We start from the raw sequence: 22,249 nt of genomic DNA, 5'->3' as shown, positions 1-22,249 counted from the left end.
GTTCTTGCTTTACACTGCTAGCAACAGCCCTCAGGTGGGCCTCCTGCACCCAGCACCATGCTAGTTTATTTCAGCTAGGTATAAGTAGCTGACTGCCAGTTAGCTATCCACCACAGGTCCCCTCCCAGAGGGCCGCGAGTTGCATGAGAAAGACTCCTCAGGCTCCTCTGGAGCCAGCCGCCCTCAGCTCTGCCAAGTGTGGATCAGGTCCCCCCGAGCATGACAGGGCAAGCACAGCCTAGCCCCACCTGTTCTGGAGCCCGCAGACTTCACTGCCTCTGTGACTCATAACTTAGGCGGTGCTGATCGGCCCACCAGAGCTGGGCCTCGTTACAACTCCTTCCTGTCTCTGCCCAGAACATACTGTATTCAGCTGGGTAGTGGAAAGCAATTTTGAAAATTGAAGTCCTGAATAGGGCTTTATTTCATGCTGCGAATGTGGGTGGCAATGGTGACTACATGTGCTCATGAAAAGAAGAATCATACCATGTTTTTGAATTTTAGATGAAAGAGAAGGTGATGGTTGACAAAGCTATTCTATTCCCCTCAAAACATGATTCTGGGGGCTTCATAAAATATTCCTATATTCAAATACGTTTATCTGCAATCTGGCCCTTTGACCGAATGCAGCCCTGGTGAGTGATGTTTACGGCTTCCCTTCTAGGCTCTCAGAGAAAATTTACAGCGAGTTTAGCCATTGTTGTTTCACATAAAGTAGGGGCTTTGCTGAAAACATGAACAGAGAAGGAAGGTTGCATTCCTAAGTGTCTTATAAGTCAAAATTCGAGGTATAAAAATATCCACGTAAAAGACAAAGGCATGCTAAGTGCATGCAAAGTACAAAGGAAGCCTCTGTAAGCACTGCTTTGCCCCCTTTCCAAAACATGGTCAGAAAGTCAGTATTGACATGGTTTCCTCGTGCACTGAGGAGAAGATGAAACTTGGGTGTCTAACTCAGGATCTGGTCAGCTTTGCGTCTCCCAACCCCAGCCGAAGGGGGCTCCGCACTGAGGCTGCGGAGGCCGCTTCCGATGGGCCATACTTTCCACTTCTAACCACTTCACTGACAAGCTCACCTGGAATTTCATGGCCAGTAGCAGGGGGATCATTGTAAACTAACTTAATGGTCTATTTGATTTACCCCAGAATCTTTATTAATTATGCTTCTGCAGCAATTAAACATAAATTGCCACCAATGAGTCTTCTAAGAACTGTCTTTTGGACACACCTGTCCTTTTTGTCTTTTGTCCCAATCCTCCCCAGTTGACATAACCCTTTGTCCTGATGAGCGATGTTCCTAAATATCCTCGATGAAAACCCAGCATGTATGGCATAAGAACCTGCTCCTCGTGTATATTTACAGGTGTGCCTGAACATTTATTCAAGAGGTTTTAAGTTTGGATTATTTTTTATAATTGCATCTTAGATTTTTCTCGTCCACCTAACACCTTATAAACATTTTAAGGACACCTTGTTATCTTTAAATCATGCTTTCCACCTGGACTTGGCCTCTATATCCCACACGTCTGCACTGATGGGTGACTCACCGTAATAAAGTTCTGCTCAGTCATCATGCTGACAGGCCAACAAGATGCCCACCGCACAGCACCAGCCGGCCTTTGCCCTACTCACTAGCCACACTATGGGACACACTTTCCACTTCTACTTCCCTTACACAATATCCGGTCCACTGCTCCTGCCCCATCAACCAATCACTACCTTCCATGCAGATGTTGGCAGCCAATCCTGAGCTGCCAAGCAAACAGATCACCACTAAATTCTTCCCGGACGTGAGCCTACGTTAGCCACGGTTCTTCCTAGTTCTTCAGAGGCTCCACATGTTCTTCCCTTTCTGTGGTCTTCTCTACTCCCACAGTGGCGGCACTTTTACTTTTTATTTTTATTTTTCTGTTACTCGTATGCCAATTAAACCTAACAGGCACCATAAGTATTTGATCAGTTTTTTATTTCCAATCTGAGGTCTTCTATATCTTTCTGCAGCTGTTTTATTTCAGAAGCTGTTAATTCATTGCTTTCAGCTGTGTGTTTTCCATTTTTTTCCATGTTAGTGTCCTCTGCACTTGTTACGGGTGGGCTTGGATTTTGAGGTTGCATTTTGTTCCTTCTCGTCATTTTGTGTAGCACTGTCCTCTGCCCTTTGTTGTAGATCTTTGCTGTAGTTATAACCTTCACACCTACTGAAGTTAAGGTGGAGATCTACAGAGTTTGCACTTATCCAGCTGCGTCTGGCTTGGGTCTGGCTGCTGTGCTCAGCTCCTTCCTGCTGAGGACCAGGGCTAGGACTGGGTCTGGGGTCTCCCGGTAGTCGGCAGAAATTCCTACGAACCTGGGCTAGGACTGGGTCTGGGGGCTCCCGGAACTGGGCAGAAAATCGAACTCGGCTGGCGGGGTGGGGGAGGCACTCCAGTTTTTTAATAATAGATATTTAGGCGACTTTCAAGGACTTGCTGCTGTTGCGTGTGCTGATGGGACTGCATACGTGTCTCCTCCAGAAATCTTGATGATGCTCCTGCGCTAAGTGCCCGCCTGATGAACCGCTGGCCAGCTGTGCTTCCATCTCCCGAGCACCACGTCCTCCCCAAAGCTTGCCAGCTCCTTGGGGACAGAGACTGTCTCTGTTTCTGCATTGCCCTCTGTTGTGCCCCCAAGGACCAACGTTGTTCCAGCCACAAGTTGAATAAATGTCATTTAGTACATGACCAAAGAAGCCCAGAAGTGTAGACTACTCTCCACTCCCCAAAAGCACAACACCACTCATTTGTGACACTAACCGTAAACTTATTTTCTAAAAGCTTTGGAGAAAGAAAGTCTGTGTCAGCCCACGTGGGTATGCTGCTCACACCGCATCTGAATGATAGCTCTATGATCCTTGCGGGGAGGAAGGCTCCCCATGGTTAGCCCTGAAGAAATCAGGAGAAACATAAATCAACAGGCAATCGCATCCCCCAGAACTGTTAAAGTGCTGAATAATAAATACAGCTAGGAATCAGAGCTGATCGTTGGGATTTATCTCTGCCTTCATCTTCTAGTCGTACAACCTCGTAGGAGCCGCCCCCACATTTCACTTCTGGAATTGGCAGGAGATTAGGTGAGGAGAGTAAGGGCTGGACTCGCTCTGCCAGTGGGGTGTTTTGGAGCAAGAGATATGAATCCGTGTTTGATCTGGTTGTCTTGTGAGTTCCTGGCTCTGGGTGGCTTCTTGTCCTTTCAAAAACTTGTTGGATCTTTGCTGTCTGTGTTTCTCCAGTTGATCAAAACACACCTGTGTCTTCTCCTGTGCTGCCGGGCCCCTCCCCAACCCAGCACACAGTTGAAGGTAAAATTAACACAAAAAGATTGAAGACATCATACCCCAGTGATATATGTGCACTGTGTGTATAGCAACTTTTCATAGCTAAATCTTGGCAGCAACCCAAACACCCATCAACCGAGGAATGGATATAAAAGATGTGGTAGTTTCACACAACAGTGTTACTGAACTATAAGAAAGGTAAACTTGAGGCTTTTATAGGCAAGTGGGTGCAACTAGAGACCACACTTATAAGTGAAACAAATCAGACTTGCACATGTAGACATCATGTTGTCTCCTTAGTGTAAGAATCTGAAAGAGTAAATAAAATCTGAAAGGCACAATACACGCTGTGAAAGGGAAAGGGCCTGTTAAAAGGAAGCAGAAACTGGGATGAAGGAAAGGACGAAAGAAAGAAAGAGGGAAAAGGATACATTTATGTATATATGCAGGATAGTTGGATAGCTGTACTTCTAACGTCTACTAGTCTATTGGAAAGAGCAGTCAATGCTTAATTTTTTCTCCTTTTTAATATTTTATGACTTTTTGACTGATTTTGCATGCTTATAATCTGAACACCTAATTTGAAGACAATACTGTGCAATAAAACCACCATTGTTGAAATCCTATTATTTTATTTAGTGAAATTCTATATCATGTCTTTTTTTTTTTTTTTCAGTATCAGGGAGCAAACCCGGGACCTTGTGCATGCCTGTCAGGTGCTTATACCACAGAGCTGTCTCCCTGTGTCATGTTCAATGTTTTATTTTACTACTTTTTAAAGTTTTCTTTCAAAACCGTAAAGAATGTAACAACAAAATAGATTGAATAGATGGCAAAAAAAGATACTTGCCCTGTAATCGACATGGCTATATGTGTGTGACCAGGTACACTCTGCAACAATTTTTTTTCAATGCATTTGGTACAGGGTCTCATTACAAAGCTCAGGTTTGTAGTGATCCTTCTGGTTTCAGCCTCCTTGGCAAGGGGATTGCAGGTGTGCGCCACCACGCCCAGACGTGGTCACCAGCTCCGCATGCCCATGGGCAGGGCAGGCACAGCGTACGGTGCCGAGGACCAAACCCTGGACCCTGTGCTTGCCTAAGCAGGAGCTCAGTGTACTAAGCTATCTTGCTGGCCCTGCAACACATATTTGTAACTTATTTTCCACTTTCTCCACCACTCACTCAAAGCAGCCGTGTTCTTCAGAAGCTGAGCGCAGCCTCCTGGGGAACTCCGGCCTGCAGGGCGAGTGGAGCGGTTTTCACATTCTGAACCAAGAGTCCTCACTGTTTGCTACCGCTCACTGTTTACCTCTAAGAAAAAAGAATCCCGTTAAGAACACTTGCCCTCTCCTCTGGTCCCAGGATTCATCAAGAATTTTTCTTCATATTCAACATTAAAACCCCAAGATTTTTGTGTTGCTTTTATTTTATTTTAGTACAAGTTTAAACTTGCAGAAAAGTTGCAGAAAGGCTACCAAATGTTTCTTTGTATGTCTCGTCCAGTTTGCCCTTTTATGAAAATTTTACATTGCTATGATGTACTTTTCAAAACTGATACATTAACGGCAGCACATTATGATTAACCGAACTGGACTTAAGTTGAATTTCGCCAGCTTTTCCACTAAGGTGCCCTTGCTGTTCCAGGGTCCTGTCTGGGGGCACAGGGCTCCCTGGGCTCTGCTCCCCTTGTCTCCTCAGGTCTGAAGCAGCTTTGCAGCATTGCCCTGTCCACCACACTTTTGGGAGATCAGGGGAAGGCTGCTCAGTTATTTTGTGGTGCAATTCCCATGCTGAGTTTGGTGAGTGTTTTCCTCATGGTTAGATGGAAAGACAGCATCTGTGTATCCATTCATTTTAAAAATTAATTTTATTGAGAAGCAAATGGCAATGAGACAGTTTCAAAACCAATTAGTAGGACAGTTTCAATAATTAGTATATTGCATATTGTTGTCTTCATAGTGGTTATTCATAGTACAAGATGCAGACAGGATATCCATGAAAACACTATTTGTACAAATCTTTCTTCTCATTGAATTAAGAGAAAGTAGCTGTATATTTATCCTAACTATTTTGTATATACAGATACAAAATGCTCCTTTGTTTATATTCCCATTTAAATGGGGATCATTCATTTATTTATTTACTAGGAAAGCCAGAGAAATGTACAGCAAGTAAGTGCTGGCTGGCTAGGCACGCACAATGCAATGGGCCCTGGGATATGAACTCACATACTTGCCGTATCCTGGACTATTCATTTTTATTGTTTCAACAAGTTAAACATATGGAAAAGATGCCTGGCAGCTCACCTAGGGCCCGACTTGGCATTTTGCTGGACATTGAAATAAAAGAACATCACCTTCCTGTCATGATAAAAATAATTGAACTGACACAGGGGAATTAATAGCACTGAGATGTGCAGGGCCCACAGTCAGCGGTGAGGCGGCAGCCGCTCTAGAGTTAGAAGTGAGCTGCTGCCGTTAGAATTGTTAGGCCGGGTTTAGAGTATGAGTCGCAGTGTTCTCAGCTTCCGCCTTTCCCTCCCCAAAACGACTGGGGTGTTTGACTTTTATCTTAGGCTTGCTGTTGGTGACCACCCCTGGACACCTGAGGGAAGGCCACCTTCCCCTTCCTCGCTGCCATGGGGTATGTACCGTGGCTTAATTTCCCCTTGGTTATGGTTCCCACTGTGGTGCACTGTCCTCTGATTATGGGACAACCACACTCATCTTTGCCCCCCGCCGGGTGTGGGGGTGTCTCCCTAGGCTTACTGACCCCAGCAAGCATTCTGGGATCAGCATTCCAGCACTCACTACAGTGTCTTAAATGCATCTTAAGTTCTCAAAAAATGGGGTGTTAGACCCTCAAGGAGGATGAGTGGGATGGAAGAGAAAGGCAGAACACCACGGTCTGCCTTGCTAGTGTTTGACACATGCCTGGCAAGCCTGCTTTGACTGTGTCCCTGCTCGGGGACAGTGTGGTCCATACTAGACAGCCAGCTCCCTGACTTAGATGTTGGGACAGTTCCTTGAATGTTTGGAGTTTCCCTTTCCTGTCAGATAAAATATGATTTATAATCAGACCTCCCTGGGTGGGGAATTTTGAGATCATGTAAGATAATGGGGATCAAAGTGCTTTGAAAATATCAAGTACTGAAAAACTCCCAGCAAGGCACTCGGTAGCAGCAATGGAGCAGAAGCCTGACCTTTCTTCTGTCCAGTTAGAAGTGAAGTAACTGTCAGCACTACTCGCATGCCTGCCTGGAGCAGCAGGTGTTGGTGGTGCAGAGGTGCCTGGCTGGGTGCCGGCGCTCAGCCCACAGTGCAGTGGCTCAACAGGCCAACAGCCAGATGGCAGGGCAGGGTTGAGGACGGGGTAGCAGGGTGAGGCTGAGGTCTCAGCGCTTCCCTCCACTGGACAAGGACTTGACACTGGCTCTGAGGTCTCACCCTATGACATAAGGCTCACCTCTCTGAGCTCCTTGAAAGTCCTCTGGCCGCCTTCAAGAATAGAACAGCAACTTTTGTTTGCTCTCTCTCTGGCAATTAGCGTCTGTTTTGCTTACACTAACGGTCTCTCCAGGGAAGGGTGCATGCATTATTAAATGCTGCTTGAGGAAGGAAACATGTTTTGTGTTGGTTAAAAATTCTTTGATTGCAAATGATTAAAAAGTCGACACAAAATGGCTTCGGCAGACAAGGAGATTGAATGTTTTCTATAAATAATGAGCACAGGGAGAGAGGGGCCAATTTTATTCAGTAGTTGTAATGGACATGTGTCTCGGGCCTATTACCAGGACAGGTTCATGGGATATTTTAAAGTGATAAGAAAACTACAGTAGTACGATTTCTATAGAGGAAGGATCCTAACAGCAGAAGGATCTGACACATGCAAATGGCATACCTTAACCTGGAGGGCAGGGCAGGGCTGCCTTCAGGGTTAATTTGCGATTAAATATATCACCAAAATCTTTTGTCTTTCTCTGCCCTTCCACTCTGGCCTGTGCCTGCAGCCGCGGTCAGCCCTTCTCTGCCCCGTATCGCTAGTCTCCCTGTTCGCTCTCGTAAGATTCCCTCATCTTCTCCGTCTCCCAGCTGTTGAAGTGTGCGCATGACTCAGGGCCTTGCACCTGATTTCTCCTCAACGAGAAACGCTTTTCTGGAAATAACTTCCTCAGTTCCTTGAGATGTGCACTAGTCTTCTCAGAAATGCTTTCCTTTTATATTAAAAACAAAATGATGGTAAACAAGTGAAAGATGGATGCACCAATCCAGATTGCACATCCTCAGAATTTCAGAGCCCCATTCAATGCACAAAGGTCCGGTTCCTGGAAGTCTCGTGTATTCCGATTGGCTCTGTATGGGTCACATGTTTCAAACCTGAACCAATCACTGTGAAGCCAGGAGCGCACCACTGAAATTTACATTACCACTGTAATCAGAATTGTATTTCACATGGGTAGAATTGACAGTTTGACATGCTGTTATAATAGGTGTCTAGTTGTCCTCCCAAAGCTTCATGCAGTCATGGGGCAGACTTCTAGAGTTTGTGATGAATTTATGATTCACTGGGATTATGGGTGTGAGCGCTGCTGGGATTATGTGTGCGAGTACTACACCCCCCTTGGGGCAGACAGCCTGACTGCAGCTTAAGGGAGACAGATGTGCCCTCTGCTGCCATTGTCGCTGCTACTTCTCCCTTTGGGGCTCTCTGCTCTTTCCTGCAGTAGTGAAAATTTGCTGTCTGCCACGCGCCAGGCTGCCTTGGAGCCAGCCAAGTATGGACTGAAACCTCCAATAACTGTGAGCTAAATAAACCTTTCCTTTCTTCATTTTGAGTGTTGGGTATTTGTCCCAGCAACGAGGGAAGAGTAACTGGGACAGGTGGGCAGCGAATCAGTGTGAAACAAGGTAAGATCACCAGAAGAAAAGCAGATGTGAACTGACCCGCAGAGCAAAAGTGATGCGTGCTTATTATGTTCTTATTCTAGACTTTTCCACATAGTGTAGTGTCCCTGTTTCAATCCAGACCTTGCTATACTTTTCAAGAATTTTACTACTAGATGTATCATTTTTTTCCCTCTGTGGAAAGTATTTGTTTAAAAATGGAGTAAATTAAGAGAGCGATGAAATATCTTCATGAGGATAATTTACAGGCATATGGAAAGGGAAATATTGTGCTGCAGATTGAAGGGAAAGAGCTCTGAAGAGAAGGAGGAGGAGGAGAGCACGGTGCATCTGCTTTTTCTAACAGGAGAGAGGCTGTTCCCCAGACAAGGAGTCGCCTGTGCTGGGGGATCACCGCTAGGTATGCTGAAGCACGTCAAAGAAGAGGTGCCTTATTAGGGACCTTTCCGGTACCTAAATCTAACAAAACACAGATAGGCAACTATGTGAAGAACGTACACAAATACATGAGGAACAGGCAAGCCCGTTGGCACTTGTGGGGATCTGTCCCGGGGTGCTGCATATGGAGGATGATCGTTTTGAGGAACTCAGGGCATCCTGCAGATACACACACACCTAGCTGGGTGTGGAGGACAGTGCGGCACTGCAAAAACACGGAACACTGTGCAAGAATCAGAATCAAGGGCCAGCAAGATAGCTCAGCGGACTAATGTGTCTGCTTAGGCAGGCGCAGGAACCGGGGTTCAATCCCCAGGGTGCGGTCCCGCCCCTTCCCACCCCCGCACGCTGAGACAGCGAATGAGACTGGGTGTGGTGGTGCGTGGCTGTAATCCCAGCACGTAGGAGGCTGAAAATAGGAGGGTCACTATGAGTCCCATCTGTGTAGTGAGACCCTGCAGACCCTGTACTAAATACATAAAGAAAAAAGAATGCGAATCGAAGGGTTATTTATCCGAAAAGTAGCAACATAGAACATAGATACATTTTTCTTTAAAGAATGATATTGGGTGAAGAAATATAGTAAGTACACTATTTAGCTTATCTGTAGCAATGTATACCTTTCCAGAACACCCACACAATACCAAGATAAAAATGCATGTTCATTTTGGGTTCCTGACTGAGATTCTTTTCCCTGGGACTTCACACCTACGTTGCCAAGCGACAGGCACCGCACGGGAGACCCTGAGCAATCCAGAGATCAGCGGCGCTCCAGGGATCTGTTCCATTTCTGCTCTAAGGGAAAGAGCGGCTTCCTCTACTTATCTCAGATGCCTTCAGTTGAGGAAGGTGCCGGAGCAAGTACAGGGAGCCAGGCAGCTTTCCCGTCTCGTGGGTCTGTCTCTGTAGGAGTCCACTCACAGTCTGAGCACGGGCACCAGGCGGGAACATCATGGTGACATCTGTGACCTCTCAGGTCGGGGACAGGATAAGTCGCATGGTACACAGTCCATCCACTCAGGACTCGTACACGGGGGCAGTGGAGAATAGCGGGACAGATCAAGGGACAGGAGAGTGGGAACTGAGAATGTGGTACCGGTCACTGTCTGCCAACTCCAGGCTTAGAGTCGTTATTTAAAATGAGTAGAATCGAATGAATGATGTGCAAGGTGAGCAGGATGGTGAAGCTTTGTGTGTTTCTTCGGTGAGTTGAAGATACTCTTGTTACGTCAATATGTCCAGCAGTGACAAAGAGGATCTTGGGCTGGGTCCGGAGGGATAGAGGTGTCCCGAGAACATGGCAGAAGTTCTCTCTCACGTGTTGTATCTGTACATTCAAAATAGTTAGAATAGATATACAGCTGCATTCTCTTAGTTCAATGAATAGAATGATTTGTTCTAGTAGTGTTTGTAGACAGGATATTGTGTCTGCATCTTGTACTATGAAGAGCCACTAAGAAGACAGCAATATGCAATGTATTAATTATTGAGACTGTCCTACTAATCGGTTTTGAAACTATCTCCTTGTTATTTGTTTCTCAATAAAATTATTTCTAAAAAAGAGGACCTTGAAGGGAAGCAGTTGACAATGATAGCTTGGGCTCTTTCTCACGACTCTACTGATCCTGCTGCTTTAATTGCTGGCCTGTTAATCCATCTATCAATTACTAGAGCCAGTGACAGCCCCCATCTTTAACTACTTCTTCATCTGTGAAATGGAGATGATGTTTAATAGGATTCGTTTCCTGTAGTATCTAGATCTGGAATTCTGTATCCTGACAAAGGGGTAACTACTTTCATGTTGAAAATATTTTTGTAGAAAAGTATATGTGATTTTTTCAGTACTCCTTTTGATTGCTGGCATGTTAAAATTATATGACTGAGAAACAATTTATTCACCATTTTTATTTCATCTATGATAAATTGCTTCTCTATGTCTTGTAATGCTGGATACAATGTTGTGTTAATCTCATCTGTGAGAGTTTTGAAACTTAATTAAGTAGCTCAGCAGTTCCACATCTTCTGGTATAGAGAACATGCCCTAAGGTGGTTGTTTACACTCCAGAATACTGTAATAGTTGACAAACTGTGTTAACTTGAGAAGTTTAACCAATTTTTTTATACCTTGTGGATAGACTTTTCTGCTGGATGGTTAAGACCAAGTAAAGAAAGACCTATATAACAAAAAATGTAACTTTTGTATCTGACAAGGTCAGTCAAATCCCCTCAAGATTTACCGTGAAACCATGTACAGTGGTTTGTAGATCCTTTGTCAGTGTCAGCCATGAGGATGAGTCATGAGGATTGCTTGACCAATTTGCTCTCAGTGAAAGTCTGAGAGAATGTTTTCTCTCCATGTGACTCTCCTTAGGTACACTCTACATCATTAATCACTGTAGCCCTTTGTAGTCCCTTAATCTTCTTGATCAGAAAATTTGGGACACCACTGAGGTACAGGATGTTACAGTCCAGGTTCTCTTATGCCTGAGTCCTTACTGACTTTGAAGGGGTAGGGTCAAAATATCGGCTATCCTTGTAGTTCTTTTTCTCTAAGTTTTTGGTCTGAAAACTTAAGTTGCTAACCATCCAGAAGAGAAGCTCCCTATTAATATGCTGAGCTGTAAAAGGCTCAAGTCAACAACTCCTATCATTGCTAGTTCTGTTGATAACCCACTACTATTATGAACTATTGGACTATATTGGATTATTTTGCTGAATACATGTACCTACAATATTTGAAAGGCAATCAAACACCCATCTCTGACAAAGCAAAAAAGGGGGATATAAATGAAGGACCATTTTGTAGCAAAAAAATTATATGTATATACAAAATAGTTAGGATAGATATATAGCTACTTTCTCTTAGTTCAATGAGAAGAAAGATTTATACTAATAGTATTTAAGCAAGATATCATGTCTAAGCACCACCATCTTGTGGGAGTGAAACCCACGCCTGGCTCAGAGCGGCTACCGCTGAGGTCTCTGGCCAATATCAATTCCACACATCCACAAGCATGGGGGATATCTTTGCAAACCTCTTCAAGGGTCCTTTTGCCAAAAAAGAAATGCCCATTCTCATGGTGGGCTTGGATGCTGCCAGAAAGACAACGATCCTTTATACATTGAAGCTTGGTGAAATTGTGACCACCATTCCTACCATAGATTTCAATGTGGAGACAATTGAATACAAGAACATCAGCTTGGGATGTGGGTGGTCCAAACAAGATTTGACCACTGTAGAGCCACTACTTCCAGAACACCCAAGTCTTGATCTTTGTGGTGGACAGCAACCACAGAGAGCGTGTGAACGAGGCCCATGAGGAGCTCATGAGGATGCTGGCTGAGGACAAGCTCAGGGAGGCTGTCCTATTCATGTTTGCCAACAAGCAGGGCCTCCCCAACTCCATAAATGCAGCTGAAATCACAGACAAGGTGGGGCTGCACGCTCTACACCACAGGAGCTGGTATGTTCAGGCCACCTGCGCCATCAGTGGGGACGGGCTCTATGAAGGATTGGACTGGCTCTCCAATCAGCTCCGGAACCAGAAGTGAACCAGAACACCCCTTCCCCTCACTTCCTCCTCCTCCGCCCTCCACTCTGTGGTCCTGAGTGCCAGAAGCTGTCTACGCAGGTTGGTCACGGTGTGCACGCATCGTGCTGTCCATGTGCAGATGCAGCCTGCAGCCAGGTTTTTATTCAAAGTAAATAGTTTCTGTTTCTACTGAGGCACTTTCTGGTACTCCTGTGCATTATTACTCAGCTTTTTTATTGTAAAGAAAAAAAATCAATGCACATTTAGTACTGAGAAGGGATTTGGGTGCAGGGCACCTGGCCTCCAGGAGCTGCTGAGCTGCAGACTGGCATCAGGGTCCACTTGGTGGTTGATGTGTAACCCAAATGCAGTGCATTTTTGAAAATAGTTAAAAATTACAAGGTGGGGAGAACACTTGGACACACAGCAGGAGACTATTCCTAGTGCCGTTCGGCCTGATCATCAAATCAGCTGTTCCTCTGGGAACTCCAGAGATGTGACGAGCAAATGCCATCCACTGCATGGTCACAGTTGAGACCCTGTGGCCCGCCTGTCTTTGGGTCACCTGCATTCCATAGCATTGTGCTTGTACTTGTTCTCACACAGTCGCCTCGGGGTAGCAGGAGGGTTAAGAGGGGTCCGGGGCCCCCCTCCCCCTCGGTCAGCATGCAGCTGCAGCAGCAGCCTACTCCCAGCATCCTCATGGGACTTGCATTGGTCGAAGTCTGGGTCTCACCAGCAGGAGCGTGTGCAAGCTGGGTCGCTTGGTCCACTCCGGACCACAGTCCTGGAGCACCCCACCTCCAGGTGTGAAGTAGCTCCCTCCCTCAGCCTGCAAGGGTCCGATTTGCCATCAGAAAAGACAACCTCTACGTTTTTCTTTTGTATTTTGATAAACACTGAAGAAGCTAGAGCTGTTAAATTTACCTTGGGAAACTATAGAACTGGTTATTTGGTGTTGTGGAACCTCTTAAGGCTTTCAATACCCGATTAGTAATCAACTGTTTTGTATACCTGTTTTAAGTTTTCATTTCAACAAACACTGTAATTATAGCGATTAGAATAAAGTCTCAACTGTTAAAAAAAAGATATCATGTCTTCATCTTGTACTCTGAATAACAACTACAAAGACAACAATATACAATGCATTGATTATTGTACCTGTCCTACTAACCTGTTTTGAAATGTTCTCATTGCTATTTCTTTCTCATTAAAATTAATAAAAATATTTTTTAATTTGGAAAAAATTATAAAGTTTAAAAAAACAATTCAAGGGTTAAAAATAAATGTTTAACTAAGAAACTCAGGTGGGGCTAGGAGCCTCACTTTGTAACTGTGGCCAGCCTCTGCAAGAGGAGTAAGAGCTGATGTGGGTTCTGCGTCTGCCCCAGCATGGGTAGCCTGCTTACAATAAAAGGGAAGAAAACAAGCTTGCCTCCCTCTTTGCTCTTACTGCTTTTGCTGTCTTCTGTCACCTTGGACTGTGCCCTGTGCCACGCCACCTGCCTTGGAGCCAGATGTTTATGGACTGAAATCTCCACAAAGCCTGAGCTAAATAAAACTTTCCTTCCTTAACTTTGGGTGTTGGGTGTTTTGTCCTAGCAGTAAGAGATAAATAACCAAGGCATATTTTCCCCTTCTTTGCATACTCTTCTCAATTTGCTAGTGTATTGTGATCCAAGCCTTCATTTTTCCTACACATTTTCCCATGTGTAGTCACTTAAACCAAATGAAATATTTTAAGGTAAGTATTGTCTTTAGACAGCGTATCTTATTTGTTCTCTTTTGCTTTGAGCTTGTCTCATGATGAGCTGTGGCCAGCAGAATAAGCAGAGGCTTGCACTGGGCATCTTAGCCTAAGATTCCGTGGATTTCTCACTTAAATTTGGCTTTCTTTGGAGTGTGTCAGCCCTGAAGATATTTGGATTTGTTTCCTTGAAAATGATAAATCTATTATTGTTACTATCAGTATTATTATCATGATCTAAAAAGAAGATGAAATAGTATTTGAAAACGCAAAGACATTAGAAACAATACAGAGCTTCACCAAAGAAACCCATAGGAAGTCAACAATGGTTGCTGCATTGCATAACTTTGTCTTCAAATTAGTTGTTCAGAATACCAGATATAAGCATGGAAAATTGGGGAAAAAATTAAGAAATTTTAAAGGACAAGCAAAATAGAGAAAAGTTTAAGCCTCAACTGCTCCCCTCTGACCAGCAGAAATCAGCAGTACAATTATTCATGCCATCCTGCATACAGACACAAATATATCTTTCTCACCTTTCTCATCTTTCTTAACTTCTCCTGTCATTTTCTGAAGACGCAAAATTTTATAGAGACCTGGCTAGCACCAACCCGCCCATGGCGCAGGGCTCCCAGATACAGTGTTTTCATGGGTTGCTCCAACCAATGCAGAGAGAAGAGCCGCTGTGCTCAGCACAGCCCAAGAGTCTGACCTTGGGGTCACAGCGAGTAAGATGGCCATTACAGACGTGGTGTCTGCTGGTGGCGGACAGTGAGAGATCAAGGGATCACACACATACACGGGGAATCCTTCTTAGTCTGCACACATACGTTTTGCTTTAGCACATTTAGAACTAAAGATTATGACAGACTTTGGGAGCAAATTTTGACCTCTACTTTTCCATTATGCCTTGAGATTTTTTTCAATAAGAAAATATCGTTTTTGTATACAGGAAATCAATTTTAAAAAGGAAAGACAATAGTTGGTTGTTTGCTGGTTGGCACAACATCTAGAGACTGAAGCTAATTGCATTACTGGGTGGTGTTGGGCTTTCATGCCTAATTCTTCAGCTGAGCTTCATGTGTGTGACACTGTGGGGTCACACAATCAGACACGTCCCTGCTGGGCACTGTGAACAGTACTCCCCCTTCCCTGTGGCTGTCTCTGACTTCTACATTTTGCACCTTTATTTAACTTGTGGAAAACGTAATTGATTAAACTTATGACATTTTTTATATTTCTTTGCACTTTGGGGTTATCACTTATCTTGCCATAGTTGATTTTTCCCCCTCTGCTCTGACTGAAAAAGAAACCTTGCTTTTCTCTTCTTGTTGTTTTCTTGTGTTTGACATGTAGCGGTTGCTCCACAGATATTATTCTGTAGTTTCATTGTTTGGATCTGGAATACCGCTTTCATTGTTTAGATCCTGAATGGCCCCCGAAGTCTCATGTTCCTTTCAATAGGCCGGTAGAAATCAGCAGCACAGTTATCCAAGGCATCCTGTCTATACACATATATATTGTCTTTCCTTCTTCTTTCTTTTCTCCTTTCCCCCATGCCCATTGTCCCCTCCCTTTGAACAGTTTCTTTCCTTTCACCATATCAGTTGTACCTTTCCTATCTTATTGACTCTTTCACATCCTTTTTGGCTTCTTTCCGATTTTTTATTCGACCAATTCTGCATGCTTGTATCTGGCAATTTGCACCACTAATGTAAAGACACTGTTCTGCACTAGAACAACCACTGTTGGATTCATATCATTTCGAATGAGTGAAATTCTGTACGGTTTCTAATTTTTGTTTTACTCTTTTTTTTTTATTCTCTTTAAAAAAAAATTACAGTCTCATGTTGTCAGAGGTGGAAACACCTGGAAGATGATCAGATTGTAGGTGCTCTGTACTCATTAGCAGATTAATCCGCGATGAACTCGGAGGTGGACGAGCTGTTAGGAGGAGGAGCTGGTCAGAGGAGGCGGTTACCGGGGTGTGAATCGGAAGGGTGCATCTGTGTCTGGCTCCTCCCTTCCCCGCCTGCCTGCTGGCTGCCCTGGGAGGGGCACCCTTGCTGCACCAGGCCCCCCTCCCACCCTGCTTATGCCTTGGAGCCAGCTGAGGGCCCACCGAAGCCCTGAGCCAGGATAGACCTCTCCTGCCTTCATGGATGGTGTCAGGTGCATGTCCAGAAATGGGCCCGTGACCAAGACAGTGCCTTTTCTGGATGTATGAATAAACTAGATCATTACCTATTGCAAGATCTAAGTCTTGAGCTCCTGCTCAGAGCTGAGGACTGCAGTCAAACGGATGCACTTGCCTAGGGGGAGTGGAGACTGTGAGGTTTGATCACTTGCTGCAACACAAAGAATGCAAATCGCAGTCAGTGCAACATCTGGAGCATCATGCTTGTCGTTGCTGAGGGGCCAGCACGCCGGGGCCTCCTCGGGGGCTTCCTGCTCAGCTTCTCTGCTTCCTGCCCAGGGCACGTGAGCCTAGATGTTTGCAATGACCATGCCCCCACCTACCCTCCCCCGTGGGCCTTGCCCACTCCACCTGTTGCCTTGCTCCCCTCTTCCTGCTGCATGGGCTTCCGGGTCCAGGGCTTCCAGGTGGCCCTCTGCATGCCTTGGGTCACTCAGGGACACAGTGCACCACCCCCGCCACCCACAGTCTCTTTGCTCACAGCCTCAGAAAATCAGGAAGCGTATTGTTCAATCCCCAATTCAGAAGGGGATACTCCCAATTTTGGAACCATCACCAAACTTCTGTTTGTTCCCTTTTTATGTTTTCTTCTGAGATCTAAAGAAACTACAACTCTTATTGGCAGAGCCACGGTCTCTTGGCGGGCTGAGCATTCTGAACTTGCTACCTATGACATGAATGTCATGTCCTTGGTCTTCCAGGACTGTAAGGTTTAGTCTAACGTGTTTTATTCTCTGAACATATGAGTTCGGATATACTGAACTTTGCTATATATATTTGAGCATATTCCTTGTGCTGCTTATTGTAGCACCTTCTGTCATCACAGCATCCTGGAAAACCAAGGCAAGATATCAAGATTGAACCCAACCTGGGCAGTTGAACAGCTCAGCGAGTCCATCTCAAAATTTAAATAAGCAGTGTGTGTTCAGGAGTAAGTGAATGTGAAGGCTGTTTTCCATCCCCAGGATCCTTGGAGGAGCCCTGGAACATTTCCCTTATGACACAAGCACAGTCTCTATAACCCAGCACATTATTAGTGCTAGACATTTTAGCCAGTTCTGTTACTGATGCACGTTTGGGTTCTCATCCAGCATCACAAAGGCGACACTTCTGTGCACGTCATTGGAGGTACACCTTGGATTTCTGCGAGGGGTCTTTAAGGTGTTGACCAGGCCAGGAGGTAAATGCTGACATACTGCCAAGTTGCCTGTTAGTCTCCCTTCCCAGGAGCGCAGTCTGTCCGCTTTAAGAAGCTTGGTGGGGAAAGGCTGTGTGAATACACTAGATCGTTACAGGAGACAAATGGCAAGGAGTGTGAGGTCAGCCCCCAAAGCACTGTGGGCCCAGGCGTGCTGGTTATTCTCCACTTGTCCTCCTGGGTGCCCACTAGGATCACTTTTTGCTCTGTTTGCTGCCCCATGGTGACCCCTACAGATCTCATCATTTGGAAGATTGGTCATGGGGTGACCAACAGGAGGCTCCTGCAGGAAGCTGGACAGCAAAACAAAAATGTCTGGAGAACTTTCTCCTACTTCTTTCTCGCTGCTGCAGCTTGGCTCTGGCAACAGCTGGGCCTTTCCAGAGCTGCACTCCAGGCCCTTTATGGCTGGGAATTACAGGCCCCCAGTGGTTCTGTTTGTTTTGCTGGATGCTTCAGGCTCAGGAGAGGAAAAAGTTTGGTGCCAGTGCCTCTTTCTGCAGCCTCAGCAGCACCTAATGCTTCCCTTAATCCTAAAATGTCCTCTTCACTCAGCTCTCATTCCGCTAATCTATCAGAGTAGAACCTGCGGGGATGGCCCCCCATGCAGCAGGCCCAAGGGCTCAGGCTTGGTCCTGGGACAGCAGGCAGCATGAGAAGGGTCAGGACCCTGCTGGGCCAGCTGGGCACAGCGCCCTGCACAGCTGTCAGGAGAACAGACCGATCTGGGCTCTCAGAGTCACTCAGGCAGGCTGGCCTCAGGACGCGCGGAAGGTGTTGGGCTGGAAGCACATCCGGGGCTCTCCTCCACCGCTAGGGAATAGATCTCCTTCTTTTAATATAAAGGCATTTCATTCACTCATTTGATACCTCACTGCAATTATGGCAGGGATTTCTATGAGCATCCAAGGTTCAGCATTGTCGAAAATTTGTTAAAGGACCTTAATTCATTGAGATCTATTTAAGTGGCAACAGGACCCGACGTCCTGCATCCTCCTGAATTATATTACCTCCGATGCTACAAATTTTCCACTTCGTTGAGCAGCAGTGAATTAGCAGCCCTTTAGCTCCAGTTTTTAAAGGCAGAATAGTTGTAAGTGGGAAGGACTGTGCTGGTTTAATTCAGCAAACATACAGGAGTATGTAGAAGGACATGAGAGTGGGTGTTAATAATTAGAGATTTCAGGGAATCATCCGCAGGTACTGTCAATTTTCTGAAAAGATTAGAAAGACCAGAAAGGAAACATTACACTTTAAGAAAGCAAATTAGACCTCACTTTTCATGGTTATTCACACTTTTACACTGTTCCCTCCTCATTCTGCTTAAAATAGGGTCAAATATCAGTTTCAATTACAAGGCGAGCCAACCCATGAGAGCCTCATCAAACATTCTCTGCTGTTACTTGGCTTACATCAATTTCTTAATTTGCCTTTAACAAAGAGCCAAAAAAAATGCAGGGATTAAAAGAATTTACAATTATTATGTTAAAATCCAGGGTATCAGAAGCCCAAGGAAGTCTCGAGCAGGCTGGCATTGTGGTGCTGCGGGGACCGTACTCCTCGCATAGCCCGAGGCTGACCTACTGAGTTTCCACCTGCAAGGTCGTGTGTGTTCTCCACCTGGGGGGCCCTGCTGTCACATGTGAGGGCAGAGCGCAGCCATGTTCCCATGAATTCTAGCTGGGCAGGAATGATAGTGGCTGCTGTTCGGAACTATTTGGGCCACAGGGAAGTTGAAGCCCTGCTCGCAACTGCTGACTCTTTTCTGCATTAGAATCCACTCGCTTTGCCTCCCGAGTTTGCAGTCTCCACTGACCTTAGGTTGCTGATGGTCATAAGTGCCAGATGTACTTTGGCCAATAGAAGCTTCTACAGGTATAAAAAATACTCTGTTTGTTCCTCTTCAGCTTGAGCCACTCTCCGTGGAAGAATTCTCACCCACCACCTCATTTCCACTGAAAATGATTGAGAATCTGGAGCAGATCTATGCCATAGACCAAAGTGTGCATTAGCATGGTGGTGGCCAGGCTGTAGGTACAAAATGTGGTCAAACAATCCTCTGATTGTTTAAATGGAAATTTAAAGTGTTTCTTTTTATACAATGGAGTATTACTCAGCGACAAAGAATGATAAACTCGAAGCCTTCATATTTAAGTGGATGCCACTTGAAGATATACTTATAAGCGAAATAAACCAGACCCACATGTGTAAATATCATATAGTCTCCCTAGCATAAGAACTCAAAAGAAAAAATACAAATAGAAAGGTATAGCACAATTAAAAGGAAAGCAAGATCTTGAGGATTGGACAATGAGGAGAGGGCAAGGAGAAAAGCTGGGAAACAGGACAGGGACAAAGCCATCCATTTATATGCACAAGATGGGAAAGGCAATGATCCTGAGAAACACCAGCAGGTTTTTGAAACTATCAGTTAATTAGTAGGATTCTCACACTGACTAACTATACATGCTGATACCTGTGAACCAAGCAACTGCACTGAAGACAGCAATGTGTAATCGAAGGGTCACGCTTGGAGTGCCTGTCCTTCTGGTGTTCCAAATATGTACTTCTTGTCATGACATACCAATTACTGCCATACTGTCTTTCAAGTAAATTTTTTTTTAAATAAAGGGTAATAAGTGAAAAAAGACACAAGGAAAAGAAATGTTTCAGGACTGTCCTGCTACAATGCTGTATATGGTTAGATTTCTAAATTTCTGTGTAAAAATATGTAAGTATTTATTCCTATTTTTTAAATTATTTTTTCTTCATATTGTGTAGGCACTTAAAGTTTAACATATCAATACTTGATGGAAAATACCTGTTCCACGTTATGCCTAAGAAGTTTGATATTTAGACAGATAGGGTAAACCAAACTGCATATGTTGTAGGGTAATAATAAGCTTCTCTTCTGGAGGGTTAGCAACCTAAGTACAGAGATCAAAAATTTGAGAAAAGGAAGGGCTGCAAGAACAGCCAACATTTTGGCCCTAGCCTTTCAAGGTCAGTGAAGACTCAGGACATAGGAGAACCTATACTGTAACATCATGTAACTCAGTTGTGTCTCAAATTTTCTGATTAAGGACATTATGGAGCCACAGGAGAAAGTGATTGATGTAGATTGTGCCTAAGGAGAATCACAGGGAGAGAAAACTTTCTCTCAGGTTTTTACAGAGAGCAAATTGGTCAAGCAATGACCATGACTCATCCACTTGGCTGACACTGACAAAGGATCTATAAAGTGCAGTACAGGGTTACAGGATGAATCCTGAGGGGATTTGACTGACCTTATCAAATACAAAAGTTACGTTTCTTGTTATATAGGTCTTGGTTTATCTTGGTCTTAACTATCCAGCAGAAAAGTATAAAAACAAAGTATATAAAGTAAAGCCATATTAATATGCTAAGCTGTGAAAGGCTCAAGTCAACAGCTTCTGCGAATAACCCACTACTATTGTGGACTGCTGGACTGTGTTGGATTGTTTTGCTGAATTCACGCACCTATAGTATTTAGATGCCAAGGGAATACCCATTTCTGACAGGATTAAACAAAAAAGTGGTTACAAAGGAAGGACCATTTTGTATCTGTATATGCAGAATAGGATAGATACACAGTTACTTTTGCTTAATTCAATGAGAAGAAAGATTTGTACTGATAGTGTTTGGACAAGATATTGTGTCTTCTTCTTGTACTATGGATAACCACTAAGAAGATAACAATGTACAATGTGTTAATTATTTAAACTCTCCTGTTAATCATTGCTATTTGTTTCTCAGTAAAATAAAATAAAATAAAAATAATAAATAAAGGGTTTCTCACAGCTAAAGATGCTCTGCCACTAACCCCCTTAGCATACTTGCTCTTGTGTTGAGCCTGCTTTTCCTGACATTCTTGCCACTTTCTGAAGCACCTCTAGGAGTCCTGTTTCTATCTTTACAAAGTCTTTTTTCTCTCTTTTGTTTATGATCAAAAATATGGTGAATGTGGCTAACAGGAGTCACCCAGGAGAAAGTCAGGCTCACGGGGATATAATGGCATGCCCCTCGCAGCCTCGGGCTCCTCTCCAAATTCAAGTGATTCTGAGAGGTGATGCTTTGAGCCAATTCACAGCATCAAGGCAGCCATGACAGCTAAAGACTCTCATGAAAATCAACTTCCAGAACTGCTTTAAAAGTGGCAAGAATAACGGGGCAAGTGTGGCTGCCCACCCCACGGCTTGAAGTGACAGGGAATATTGGAAGAGGATGTGTGACACGATGTCTTTGGCCAGAGTATTTTTTTTAAATTGAAGCATTTCCTGTGTGCTTAGGTCGTACCTATCTCATGAGGCTTGGTTTCTTTCCTCCTCACCTTCGTAAAACTAACCTATATTTCAGGCAGGCCTAGACTTGTTTTTGTCTGGGGTGTGCTGCTTCTGACAACTAAACTAAATTTCCTCTTTCAAATGATTGGGCAACAATATGCACTTTCTCCTTAGGCTTTGAATTAGAGATCACATCTTTTGGAGGGCATGGAGGAGGTTGAGGCATCCTTTTAACTTTTTTAAAAAATGTATTTGGTACAGGGTCTCACTACACAGCTTGGACTTGGAGTGACCCTCCTGTTTTCAGCCTCCCCAGCACTGGGATTACAGGCCTGTGCCACTCTGCTTGGACTCACCAGCTCAGCACACCCAATGGTGGGGCTGGCATGGAATGTGGTGCTCGGAATTGAACACCCATCCCCATGTTTGCCTAAGCAGGCACTTAAGTCCCCTGAGCTATCTCACTGGCCCTTAACTTTTGATATTAATTATGACACTTGCATGAGCTATCTTGGTGACTTGCATTTTCCTGCAGCCCTCTTGCAGAACAGAATCATATTTATGCACTGAGTGGTTCATGTCCTTCTTTCCTTCCATACAAAGATAAATTGCA

General features: G+C 44.5%; 1 pseudogene; it reads left to right on the top strand.

The window, feature by feature from the left end:
* The first annotated feature begins 11,671 nt into the window (after nt 1-11,671).
* Nucleotides 11,672-12,246, top strand: LOC101588504 (annotated as a pseudogene).
* Nucleotides 12,247-22,249: the final 10,003 nt, after the last annotated feature.

The sequence above is a fragment of the Octodon degus genome, unplaced genomic scaffold, assembly GCF_000260255.1.
Source record: "Octodon degus isolate 3935 unplaced genomic scaffold, OctDeg1.0 scaffold00076, whole genome shotgun sequence".
Classification (NCBI taxonomy): Eukaryota; Metazoa; Chordata; class Mammalia; order Rodentia; family Octodontidae; genus Octodon; species Octodon degus.
The sequence above is the reverse complement of the archived record's forward strand: the minus strand, read 5'-3'. Positions and strand labels throughout refer to the sequence as shown.